The sequence below is a fragment of the Cariama cristata genome, unplaced genomic scaffold (genome assembly GCF_000690535.1).
Source record: "Cariama cristata isolate BGI_N322 unplaced genomic scaffold, ASM69053v1 scaffold42179, whole genome shotgun sequence".
Taxonomy (NCBI): domain Eukaryota; kingdom Metazoa; phylum Chordata; class Aves; order Cariamiformes; family Cariamidae; genus Cariama; species Cariama cristata.
Genome location: NW_009636045.1, coordinates 18,811 through 32,534, shown reverse-complemented (window position 1 = coordinate 32,534; position 13,724 = coordinate 18,811). Strand labels below are relative to the sequence as shown.

The 13,724-nt window shown below is 40.6% G+C and overlaps 1 protein-coding gene across 1 annotated transcript in view; it reads right to left on the bottom strand.

Moving 5' to 3' along the window:
* PID1 (phosphotyrosine interaction domain containing 1) overlaps positions 1–13,724 on the bottom strand; it is a 55,577-nt gene that overhangs the window by 32,727 nt on the left and 9,126 nt on the right. The gene's annotated exons all lie outside the window — the stretch shown is intronic.

Below are 13,724 nucleotides of genomic sequence, written 5' to 3'. Positions count from 1 at the left end.
ATAACCAAATACAAAAAAATAAACAAGTACCACAAGAAGTATCTGATCATTGTGAATTTTCAAATTGTCTTTCTCTGCTTTGCAGCTTTTTCTGTTAATAGATTTAATGAGCAATTTGTCACAGTTTCTTCTAGTATCTGTGTATCTACAAAATGCCAAGGTCAGCATCTGCTTGTCAAAGGTATGCTATTTAATCGAGACAAAAGGAAAAAACAAACTGGTGTCATAAAATGCCAAATCTAACTACTACCATTATCAAAGGAAGATTCATCATGAACTTCAAACAGGACTAAAAACTGTATCTAAAACTATGATTGAAAAAGGCACTTCCAGACAATGAGAGAGCAGGAGAACTGACTGTATGAAGAAGAAATAATGTAAGTAAATTGACTTAATGGAATCTACATTCATTGATAATCAAGATCACCACTAAACTGCTTGCTTCATACTCTGCACTGCTGCTAGCACTGAATATCACAGAATGACACAGTCTGTTTTTTCTCATCCTAGAAGAGCAATCAATCACTATTCAATCTAAACAAAATGACAGAGAAAAAAAGGCAATAACCGATTTTCTTCATGGCACTCTGTAAAGAGGAACAAAAGGGCCCCAAGATAGTATTATTTCTGTGGGCTTCAAAAGAAAAAAGGAAAACGATCCTTATAATGGTCACAATTTATTTTCTTTGTTTTTAAAAAATAAAATAAATTGGAAAATTGTTTGTTTGAACCAATCTTTTGGAGAATTTGTTGAAGGACTGTTGATAAATGTGAAAGTAACATCTCCAGCCAATGCTACTTGTCTGAGACAAATCCATATTGCTCACAGTCCTGCAAAACTGCCTTGATCTGCTTTGAGGCAGGTGCCCATTTGAGTTGTCTTGAAGGATGCTAAAAAATATCACATAATAAACTGGAATTGCTCCTGTGTGCATACAACCTTTCACGTGTTATCTTACCCCCAGGAAATACATTATTAAATTCAGTGCTTAAATGTAGGCAAAGGTAAATATCACAGTGTCTGTCTTACAAAAAAAAAAAAAAGGGGGGGGGAGGAAGAGGGCAAAGTCCACTTCTGTCATCCCTCCATGTTGAAGTGAACCAGTAAATCAATTTTGATTCACTGAAACTTTGGTAAAATTAAATAACTTCATTTCTCACCGCAAGGAAACCATGAGGATTTAGTCACGGTAGCAATACCACAGTGTACTGCTATATATCCAGCATAACAACTCTCCTAGTTTTTCTCTATGGCCTCTAGAATATAATTCAGAGATGGACAGTACTATATGGCCAAGGTCTGTATCCTCAATGCAAAAATCTGAAATCTAAACTGAAGCTGCTTGTCCTTACCAAGAAGTGGTCAGAAGAGAAGATTTGTAGGGACACACTTTTACTGATGTGAAACCTGAAACCACCCTCATATCCATCTCCTGCCTGAATCCATTCATTGGGTGTGCAAGGTAACGGGACACGGGGACGTGCCAGGGATCGAGGCATTATTCACACTTTAGGAGGGGATCAGGACAACAGTGGACAATACTATCTTACTCTTCTTTTATGTCTAGAAAGGAGAGAATGAAACACTGGATTAAGTTAATATATATTATCTGTGAGGAATGCATGGCGCTTTTGAGGGTTTCATTTTCTATTAAAGATCCCTGAATTTTACAATTGGGAATAGCAGCTTGAGCCATAGCTTTTTTTAGATGATGAATAAGCATCTTAAATATCTTAGATACATGTTGATTATGTCAAACTGTTCCAGATATGAAAAGACCATGGCTTGCTTTGTGCTATACAGAAATGGCGACAATCATTTATATGATCTGGACATTCAGCAAAAGAAATACGGAACAGATTTCACTTGATAGAATATGAACAATATGTCTCCTATATTACACAATATGTAGGGGAGGGTTTTTTATGTAACACTCCTCTCATCTTGGAGGAACTTAAACCAGTGCTTTATATTGCAGTGGTGGGATATCAGAGCAATTCTACAAGTTTAGTGCAGTTGCCGTGGAGTTATACTGCCATAAAATGAACACAGAATTTGCTTACGAATATACAGCAGTCTATTAAAAACATCTTTTCATATCCATATAATCAGGCAGCTAAAAACATATTTTCATATCCATATAGTCAGGCAGCACTTTCACCATCATCTGACACATGCACCCTAATACATTTCTTATTATTCAGCTCATCAGCTTTGGGAGAATTAATTGGAAAGATAGCCCCGAGATGTGAATCAACACACCAGCTTAACCAAACCCAAGGGTTAAACCACCAGGCATCTCCAGCTCACTCACAGTAATGATCCCCATTTATAACATCAGTCACACCTCCTGTCAGCTGGAAATAAAGAAACACCGTTCATATCTTCAGACTACAGTCAGGCATGACTACAGGATAATTTGTCTATATACTGTGTGATTTCAACAGGAGCATGAGGTACTAGGGAACCAAGCAGTTTTTTCTATGAATTCCCTGCTCCCTTTATAACAACCTTCGGCGGGGGGAAGTAAAACTCCTCCTTAGCACCCTGGAATCTGACAGAGAAAGGCCCTGTACTTTAGGGATGACATTTTTCACACCTCCCTCCCAACTACAGCCTGCAATCTCTCACACTTCCTCCCCACCCATGTGACAGGGACAGACAACCCAAGCACCATAAAGTTGTAAAGGTACTGAGCTCTCATCCAAGGGTCAGTTCATACCACTGAGGAACTACTGAGTTAGCCACATATTTGCATGTTTTAATTGCACTTTCTCAGCCTTTAAAGACTACTATGGAAAACAGACTGCAGACTGTTTTAAATGAGTGCAAACTTCAGAGAAATTAGTGAAGGACATTTGCTCATTTCACATACAGGGTCAAATTTGGCACGCCTGCATTTTTTGCATAGTCATGCTTTTAGAAGTAAGCATTTATTTTAAAAAAATAATAATTCCAGTCTCTCTTTTTTTCTTGAGAAGGCAGCAAGGCTTCCTTTCACGTACTGGGAAATGTCATTCTTTGTCTATGCAATTATCCAAGTACATCACCAACACACTTGAAGTAGAGAAGTCAATTAATGTACAAATTACCTAATCCTTTATAGTTGTCCTTCATGTAACAAACTAATCTTATTTCTATCCCATACACTGTTAAAAGGCATTGCTTCATGAAGGATGTTCCAAAACATAACACGTAACCATTGCCACAACTTTTATGTTGTATTTTGGTTTCCTTTCAGAGTGAAGGTAGTGCTGCCTTACAAAGACAGATAGGATGGGATGGAGCTGATGCACTGTGCAGTTACAGATTAGTCACTTAAACCTCCCTGATTTCCAGTCTGCCTGTGTGTATAATGGTGCAGCTCTGCATAGGATTGTTATGAGGATTAACTAAGTGACACTAAAAGGCTTTAAGACCTGCTCAGTAAAAATTATTTCTATAAAAGTGCATATGTATAAAGTGATAATTGATGCCAGCTGGCCTTTCATGCTGGGCAGCAAAAACAGCTTCTTAGCACACACATTTCCTTTAGTGGGCACCAGCAGCATGTTTTTTATTTCTAAATTCCTGGGGTTTGCCTTAAAACATACAAACCATTTGACTTTCAGGAATACTATAATTAGGAGATTGATGCAGCAATGTATTTCAGTGATTACCTTGATTAACCCTGCACAGGCAAGTGTAAACATTGTAACACCCTTCAAACGGAGAAATGAGTCCTATTTGCAGCGTGCATCTTAACAGGGTCTGCAGTGCTCTGTTCATTTCCTATACAAACCTGACAATCCAGTTACAATAGCCCTTGAAATGAAGCAGAAAACTGTTGTTCCTGGACTGGCCTTATATGACACGGCACCATCAAATCAAGATATATAAGTAATTATTTTTCTTTCGATTTTCCCTCTGTGCTGCAAACAACCATATTTTCTGGAGCCCCTCCCTCAGCTGCAGAAACTTGGATATGCTCCACCTGCTCATGTTTGCTGATAGACGCCAGAGGAATTTTCACTTCATCTGTTTCACAGATGCTAAGACTCTTTTCTCAAGACACGTCATACAAAAATGTCTCCAAAATAATTAGCAAGATTTCAGTCAGCATGACTGTGATGGCTGCACGTAAGGCAGAGCTCAGACAGCTCTTAAGAAATTGCAGCTCTGGAATGAGTGTCTGGGACCTTAACAGCACTTATTTAAATCTTCCTGCGTGACACATTTATAGTTTTCCATGTAGTCAAAAGGGCAAAGGGGCTGGTATGCAGAAAGCTGCTACAAAGTGAGAAACATCATGCACTTCTATAACCTCTTGCGCTTATACCGACATGAAGGTAATTGCTAATGGAGAGCAAACATGCAACCTAATTCAAAGGGGGAGAAAAAAATGACAGAAGGATCTCTGTAATCATAATCTCTATGTCTTACTCCAAAATAAAATTCACCACTTTACTGAGGAGCTAATTGGAATAAAAATAATCTTATGAAATGTGTTGCAGAGTGGTATTATAATATCTAATTGAAAGATGCACCTCCCTTGGCCATTTGCCTTGCAGTGCAAATGTCAAGCGGGGCTCTTAACCATCACAAGCCTGCCCCTGCCTCGATGCTCCTGCGTCACACCACAGAAGATGACTACTCAACTGCAAAATGAGGGCACGCTAACAAATTTAAAGAGACAGCAAGAGTGTTTCATGATTGTTCACGAGGCTCACACTACAAAGTCCAGGGGCTAAATTACCTAAACTTCTCTCCTCTGGTTTCACAATAGACTTTCAGAGAGTCCTCTAGTGTCACAGTGGAGGACTCAAATTGAAACTCTTTTGTCTGAAATGACAGGAATTTAATTCCCACTATGTAAACTCTTGATGAGAGTATTTCAAATGGCCACAAGTTACCAACGTCTGATTTCAGGCCTTCGGCAACAGGCAAGCCTCCTTGAAAGGGCAAACAAGGGGGATCTAAGGAAAGGGATGACTGCTCTGACCTTCCCCCCACCCAAAGACATCCCAGAGGGCTTTCTTTTGTTTCTTTTTGAGGGGGGAGGAAGGGTTTACTGCTGTTGACATAAGTTATCAAGATGACAGAGGTTGGAGAAAAGCTGCAGGTGCTCACACCACAGCCCTTCGGCACAGGCAGCTGCCCATTTCGGAGACGGTGAAACATTTCTGAGCGTACACAGGAGCCTTAGGACTTGTCTCATACCGGCCCTGGCTCCTTCGTGTGGGGCATTGCCGGGGCCTGGGGAAACCTGGGTCACAGCAGAGGTCAGAGTGGGTCTTTGAGGCCTGAGACAAGGCTGGCCATGTCCTCACCCTCCTCCTACCCAGATGGCAGCAGGGACTGCCCGGCCCTAAAAGATGGGGCCACCTGAAAGTGAAGAACACACAAAAAACACCCCTGCTCCACTTGACACGGCCAGCAGCCCACTGAGAAGCACATAGCCCCGTCATAGCCCTGAGGCAGACCCCAGCGAAGGGCCCTGGGTGCTGGGCCTGGGTCAGACCTATCCCTGACGGGTGGGGTGAGCATCCCAGGGATGCACATAGAAATCCCAAATCTGGGGTCTGTTTGATTCCAATTTATTTATGTACTTATTTAAACCCAGGCTCACTCGCCTGTGACATTACCACACATAGGACCTGAAAAGTTGACACAACTACAGCTGCTGAGCCAGACCAGACCACAGAAATCCCACCATATGTTTTCTGTGCCAGCCTTTATTTAGTCAGTCCAACCTCCCCGCCCCCCCGCCAAAAAAAAAGAAAATAAAAGAGAAAAAAAAAAAAAACAAACCAAAAAAAGCCCACAACACAAAACCCACATTTGCACCTTATGTAAATATCCACGGGAGCATTCAGTCGTGCACTGCGTCACTGTCAGCCAGCCAGAATGTGAAGCCGTGCCCGGGGCAGTTGGGGCTGGGCAGGAGTTCCTCGGAGGCTGTAATCACTCCAAGAAACTGCACCGAGGGCCATGCAGCACCACCCAGCCCAGCAATGCACAGCAGCTCCTGGGGCCCCTCGCCCCCCATGGTGATGCAGCCAGGAGCGATGCCACATGTCCCTGCACTGGGGAGCTGCTGCAGGATGGGACAGCCGGGACTTTCGGGGTGGCCGGTGCCCACGTGCCCACATCCTACCTCGGAGGAGCAGCGTGGAGCTGTTGATGGAGATGTGCCTCCCACTCCAGCCAACACTCACCCACCCACCCTGCGTTAAATCCCCTTCAGAGCACAGCTACAGCAATAGCGGTACACTAGTCCCTTGCTTTGGGACAAGTTTCATCCTGGAGATGCATACCATCTGCATAAAAGTGGTAACAAAAAAAAAAAAAAACCCAAAACAAAACATATACACAAATAAGGAAAATCTTGCAGAACAAAAACCATAGAGCAGTTCATCAGTAAGTTGCTGGTAATTAAAGTCATTCAGTTTATCCTCAGTATTTCTAAGGAAGTGCTGTAAACTAATCCAAACTTAAATTATATATACGATATTTTTATTAGATGTATATCATATTTCCCACTTAGAAATGCAGAGTCAGACAATTTGTTTGTCCTTGTATGAAGACCTTCAAACACAACTCAAGGCAAAGCTCTAGGGTGAAAACACACCTTTCTTTAAATCGCTATCAAGCTGTTTCATAAAAATAATTTCAAGAATTACTTAATATTTTTAACCCTTCAGCCTAATAACAAATGACAAACAGCACTTGTTCACATATGCTATACTCAATTACTTTGATTTCATTAACAGACTGCTTTCAATCATTAGGAATACCAAGCCACATGTCAAACTAAAAGGTCAAATTCTTAGACAATATAACTTAGTATGGTAGTCGAGTCAAAGGAAGTATGCCAATTTATACCATAGCAAAACCAATCCAAAAACTGCATCCCATTAACAGTGATTCCCATAGGGATCTGGCCACTGTGGTTACAAAGAGCTGACAAAGCTGAAGTGTATTACTGTGCAATTTGTAAGAACGAGCCAGACATCAGGACAGGGGAATTACTCCCAGCCTATAGATAATTCAGTTGAAAAAGCAGCTTCCATAAAGAACTAAAACCAGCTTGTTTTCTGCCCCATCCTGTCCCAGGGGATACTCAGAATCAACTTCAATGACATTCTCAAAATAATCACAACAAACATTATGTTACCTTATTTTATTTTGTCTTTTCCTTATCATCTCTTCCAATTTAGTGCTCAAATATACCAATCTTTGCACAGATCCTTCTCTGATCCTGGAGATATTAATTTAAATCTGTTTCTGACTTGAAGCTTGCTTTTTCCCCTCCTGCTTTCTCTCTGCTACTGAAAAATAAATTGGGGGACAGGGGAAAATCACAACACACACTGAAATAAAAAAAGTCCCTGAGGATGGGAGAAAATCCCACTAAATAACTACTCTTTGACAGTTGTTTCTCAGCAAACAGTCCAATGAAACTTCAGTGAATCTTATAAAGTACAGCTATAAAGACACTTTCACTTGCTCTTCTTCCAAAATTTGCTTATTTAAGTTAAAGTAGTTTCCTTCTACTTGAAACGTTTGTGTGTGGGCACCTATTAAATATAAGGTTATCCACGTCCCAAGTTTGTCATTATCAGGCGCAGGTCACTGCCATGCCATTTAAACCTTGAGAGCACTTCAATCAGACAATCATGTCATCATGGCCTTACAGGTGAAAAAAATCCTGAAGAGCATAATGAATTAAGACCACCTTTCAGCTGATTAACTCATTTTTTTCCCCATTGTGCTATGCTCTAGCAATCAGAAAGCAACCCTGATATCTAACAGGCAAATGAACATCAGCTCCCAAAAAGGGATAGACCATATTCTCAGTGGGTATAAGACAGTATTCTATTCCATCAAAATTAACAGGACACTACCAAATCAACATCAGTTTTTCAATCACTGATAAAACTTGATAAACTTAATTCCAAATTTACATTGCTGTGAATTTCAGTATCTTTTTTCTGTGACAGTATGTATCATTTAATAGGATCTTGCTGTGAAATGATTAAAGGTCAGTATCAGAGATTCTTGGGTTGGTAGTACAAGTGAAGTTCTCTACCTACAACTACTTACTGATTTTCCAAACCAGACTGTAAACTTTAAGAAAGGAGACAGAACAATTTTAAAGAAGGAAAAAAAAAATAATATTAAGAATCATACCTCTGCTGCACTTGCTATTCCTATAAACCTAGAATATCAGAGAAGAAAGTTTACTGAATTACCACAAGCCTGAAGTCAAATATTCACAATAGATGACAAGGTAGTTGATCAGCAATAGATAACATAAATCAAAGCTGTAAAATTGCCCAGAAATATTGCCTAAAATGGTTATTGTTATTAACTTTTAATTACCTATGCAAAAAAAAAATTCTTTTAATGAAACAAACAAATATTAGTCTCAGGCACTGACATCCAAACCCAGGAATGGAAAAAATTCTGTCCTGTTCCAAGCTAACGTATTTATACATCACAGTGCATTACAGACTATATTGCAATAGTATGAGGAGAATAGGATTACTCCTGGGACCAACAGAACCAGAGGTGGCACAAACAGGACATTCTTTTCTCTGATGACATAATTTTTCTTTTGATTGCAACATTAATCTACATTCCGGCAGCCTGTGCATCTATGAACATGGCCAACAGTGCCTCATCTACAGAAGAATGGATCTGTAATCCAATTTTAGCCTCCTTTTTTGCCAATGTCATTTGCTTCAGTGGGAAGCTTTCAGCACAGAGGATCAGCCCCAAAATAAGAACTGATGGTTTGGGGAATAGTACAGCTGTAAGCAGAGATTACAAATTCCTGAGAAGGCTCATGTTGGCTCAAACTAGTGTAAGCAGTGGGTACCCAGTGCCAAATGCAAATTTTGCAGTATTCTAATGGAAATCAAAGAAACAATATCCATGGCTTCAGGGGAAGAGCCACACAGAATACCTTCACAGAATAAGCACGCATGTCTTTGTTGCGAAAAAGCACGCCTAAAAAGATCTGCCAACATCTCTCCCAGCACGTTTCATGCTGCTGAGTGGGGAGGTGCCCACTGCAATAATACGAGGGAGCAACAGCCGCAGACTCAGAAGTTCTTTGATTTTGTTAAAGAATAACTCCACATGCTATGAAGGAAGGGTGCCTCTTCGCCCTGAGAGCCAGCTCACAGCAGGGCCCATATGCCCTAAGGGCCACAGGGAAGCACCTGCTTCAGCAACACATATCACAGCTCCATCCTTACGCTGAAACGGCCACACCAAGATGGAAATGTTTCTCAAGGACACGCTGGAACAAAACAATCGACAGTGACTGCAGCATCTGCTCAGCGTAACCACCATAATAAATTTCAGTCTCCTTTTAATTTTTATATGTCAAAAGCTATTAGGTCTTAGATATTTGAACCATAATTATTATGGAAGCAATTAGCTCCTATGACCAGAAGCCTTTGCCTAAGCAATTGTGATGAACACAATATTTTCTACAGTATAAAAAAATAAATATACTAACACATCTGTAGCTATCTAGGACCTTACAGTTGCTAGTGTGCCTCATACTGGTATCTTGACTTTGTGCCAGATTCCAAAAGATAGAACTTATTGGCATGCACTATGTGGCATTATATATTTGTGTAATTGAAGATTATCTCCTAAGGAATTCTGGAAACTTAGAATTTCAAAATTTAAATATTTTCTGCTGTAGAGAGATTAAATTGTTTTTAAATATTTAAATATTCCTTCAAAGAAACCTATTTTGTTATACTATCTCCTACAAAGACAGCTATAATTAGACAAGAGCTCCAAGTACCCTGAAAAATGGGATTTTAGAACTGGCAAAAAACCCCACATTTGGGTTTCAAGCTACAAAAGGTATTCCATGGAGTTTTGTGCATCAAAGGAATTTCATTCATATATATTGCTTTTTAGTACCTTCTTTCAGTGCATTACTACTTAATAGAAGAATGCATTTTAATTCCTGGCATCTTTTTTACTTTTTCCCTAGCACATTTTATCTGCAGTACAGTGTGCTCACACAGCCTTCCGGCAAGCTTCGGTGAGCTGATCTGACCTCGGCAAACAGGGCTGCTGGCTGAGAATGGCAGCTGCACAGCAGGGGACAACAGAGCTGGTTTAGAAGGTGTTTGGGATCTTTCTGGGTGAGAAATACTACAGAAGTACAAATGATAAATAGTAAAGAGCTACTGAGCATTCACTAGCACACAGTGCCTGGCTTCCTTGCTACCTCACAAGTTTCCCAGTTGCTTTTACAAGCAAGGGTAAAATTCAGGACTGGTCAGTGCTCATTCTCAACCAAGTCACAGGGAGCATTTTTCATTTCTATATATTTGCATTTTACACAGTGCTCTTTGAATGTCAATCGCTCTCTCATCCATAAGTAATTGAAATATAAACTGTTTAGTGTCTTTTTTTACATTAAGAGGTTTGATTTAGATTACTTGTGCTGATAAATACCATTTGCTAACAAAGTTAAGGGCTGATGACTTCCAATTCAAGCTTTTGTTGAATCAAAGGCAACTAGTAACATCAAAGCTCTGAAGCCAAACGAAGTGCTTGATTCCAGCCAGAGAGATCTCTGCTTATGTTAAAAACTCATTTTCCCAGGCTCCATATCATGCATCGTCACCCATTTTCTTCACTGGGACTCACTACATCCACTACAGGGAGAGAACTACAGCAATAAGAACAAATGTAAGGCACACAATGATTGTGCAAGCAATGCAATACATGCACCAAGGGGAGGAGTAAAGCACAATGTGCTAATGGATGCTCTGACTTTTTATTTCCTTCCATTTCTCAAGGGTTTTTTGTTGTTTAGGGGATATTTTCTGTAGCCTACTGCAAAGTAAAATGGGCTTGAACACACATACATCTGAGCAAAGTCTGACTTACCTGGTGTGACATTTCTGCTTCTGTTTCTTCAAGCAAGGCAAAGCAGTGCTGGGAAAGGTCACTCCACACACAAAGCCAGGGACCCTGGGCCTCACTCCCAGGAACAGCTGAGGAGATCCCCAGCACACTAATTGTCAGGACTTGGGGGGGACTTCTCTTCCCAGGTGACCCATCTGGGCATCGTCTGCATGGTCCACACTAATTGGAAGCCTTCCTACCCAGCCCAAGGAGTAGGGGACATAATCCTCTAGTCCTCCTGGGAGTGTGCACACACACACACGACGGTTTTCATTGCATTTCTCTCTATGACACCCAGCTCACTCCCTGATTTTCCTCACAATATGCCCAGCCTTGAACACCCTCCCTTTTGAAGCAAATCAAAGGGGAACCACAGGGAGAAGGCCCTGCACCCAGGTAGTTCAAGCCCCATGTTGGCCTCCAACATGCAGGGCAGCTCCCAGAAATCCTCCTGTCCTCCCTGTCACCAGGGCTCTCCTCCCAAGGTGGCAGTCTTATTCTTTCTATGGAACACTTTAAAATGGTTTGAGATACACATTCTTAATGAAAATCCAAAAGTAAAGATAAACAGGCAAAACTGTTTTCCTTTAATTAATATACATATATTCAGAGCAAAGTTACTCCATCTTCTGTAGAAAACAGCTATATACTTTCTCCTATAAAGGTAGCTAAAGCAGAAACATGAAGCTGACTGAAATACATGACCATTTTGAGATGGGATGTAAGAACTTCCTGAATAACAAGATGCCCTTTACTTGAACCATGGCTTGAAAAATGTCACCGGTGCAAATGTTAAGAAAAAAAAAAAAAAACACCAACATATCTGACAGGACATAGCTTCCGCCGCTCTCAGAATACATTAGTCTTACAGTGCCACTTTACCAGTAAGCAAATAAAATTATGCCAAAATACATCCAACACAGCAAAACTGAACACTGCAGAAGATCCTATTTAAAGCAGGCTCAATTTAAGATTAATTCAATTGCTTTAGTCAATTTATATTCTCCACCTAAGACTCCTGGACTTCAGGAAATGAAGCATTACGACGCTTTAACAACATTCTCCACTTGCATCTACCCTTCATATTTCTACTACCTCCTCAGCACTCATTTAAAGCATAAATCCTCACTGATGCAAATGGGCTTTCCATGCACGTAATAAAAAAAAAAAAAAATCATATGCAAGAGAGATCCCCTCTGAAGCTGAAAGCAGGCAGTGCCAAACACCATGCAGTGTGTGCTGCCTGATGGCGGCTTTGTCCTGTGTGGCTACATCCTACCATGCTCAGAATGGAGCCCACAGCAAAGCTGTCATTAACTTCATAGGTGCAGAGCAGGACCTTACCATATGGTCATGTCTTGAAAAAGAAATGAGCACATGAAACTCTCCATTTTCAATATTAGAACAAGACTGGGCCAAATTCTCTAAAGGACTCTGGGATACAGTCATGCGTAAGGCTTCTGCAAGCAGTTTACTCTTCCCTAACTTCTGTATTAAGCTTTTTTCCCCTCACTGTTTCTGTAACACTACATGAAGAAAAAGTAAAAAAAATACTTCATCTTCACTTAGCATATTTGTTGGGGCATTAGTTTATTTGATGCACTTCACTTTTGGAAAATACATCATTAAAGCCTCTGTATCTCTCACCAACAAGCACTATATCTAAATATACTGAAGTTATTAAGATTTGCCCCATGCAAGAGTTCATGTGCATCCTTTGAGTTCACTTGACGAGGGGAGAAAGAAGCAGAAAAACAAGCTCTCAATTCACAGTACAAAATATGTAATGCTTAAGGACAACAACAGAAGGCCTTTAATGAAGCAAGAAGAAAATAAGCTCTGTGCTTCACACTCACATTAAACATGGTGGAAAACAGTAGGCTGGGGAGTGATGGTACAGTTTAGCTTGTCTCACTTGTTTAATTTGTTTCTTTATTAAAGTTAATGGCAATCTTAATATTATAGGCTTACAAAATCCTAATGAAGACCAGGAAGCTAGCTGGACTTGTATTTACAACTGGATAAACGTGCATTCAAAGCAATTATTCCTGACCATGCTATACCTGCAAAGAGAACATTTTTATTAAGGTTTATAAGGATCAAGTGAGGTGGTTTTAAGAATACATGCAGCTTCCAACAAGCTATGGTTTCAGTAGCCAAAATAGCAATAAATGTTCAAGAGTAGTAGGGGGTTTTTAATTACCTATGGAAGTTTAAATAAAACACTAGATTGTTAACCACCCATTTATCATCTGGATTTCCCCATCTCAGAAAGTCTTAGGGCACATTTTCAGCCCTTTTGAGCCAACAGGACAGTACAAACAGGAGAGAGCACCTTGGTCTCTGGATATTGAAATAAGAGACAATGTTCTCTTTGCATTAATTTTGACTGATTCAGTACCAAGACACACAAAACCAACCCACGCACAGTAACAGTGTGGCAGAGGGGAGGCATTCGCCTACTCTTCAGCTGGCCAGAGCAAAAATTTTGAGTCTGGGGAGCAATGCAGGGGAAGAGGCATCAGGCTGGGGTTGCCACCACCAAAACCATGTGTGGGATGTTGGGCTGCATGAAGCTGGAAGGATGTTTTATCAATTTGGGCATTTTCTGAATGTTGAGGAGCCACCAGGACCAGGAAATGGGGAACATGCTGACTCCTGAAAGCTAAAGCAATAATGTATTTGGCCACTACCATGGCTGAGCTCATTAGGATGGGACACAAGTGGCAGAGGTTGCACAGTTGCACAGGAGAGAAATGATGGGCAGAACAGCTTGGGAAAGTCTGATCGGGGG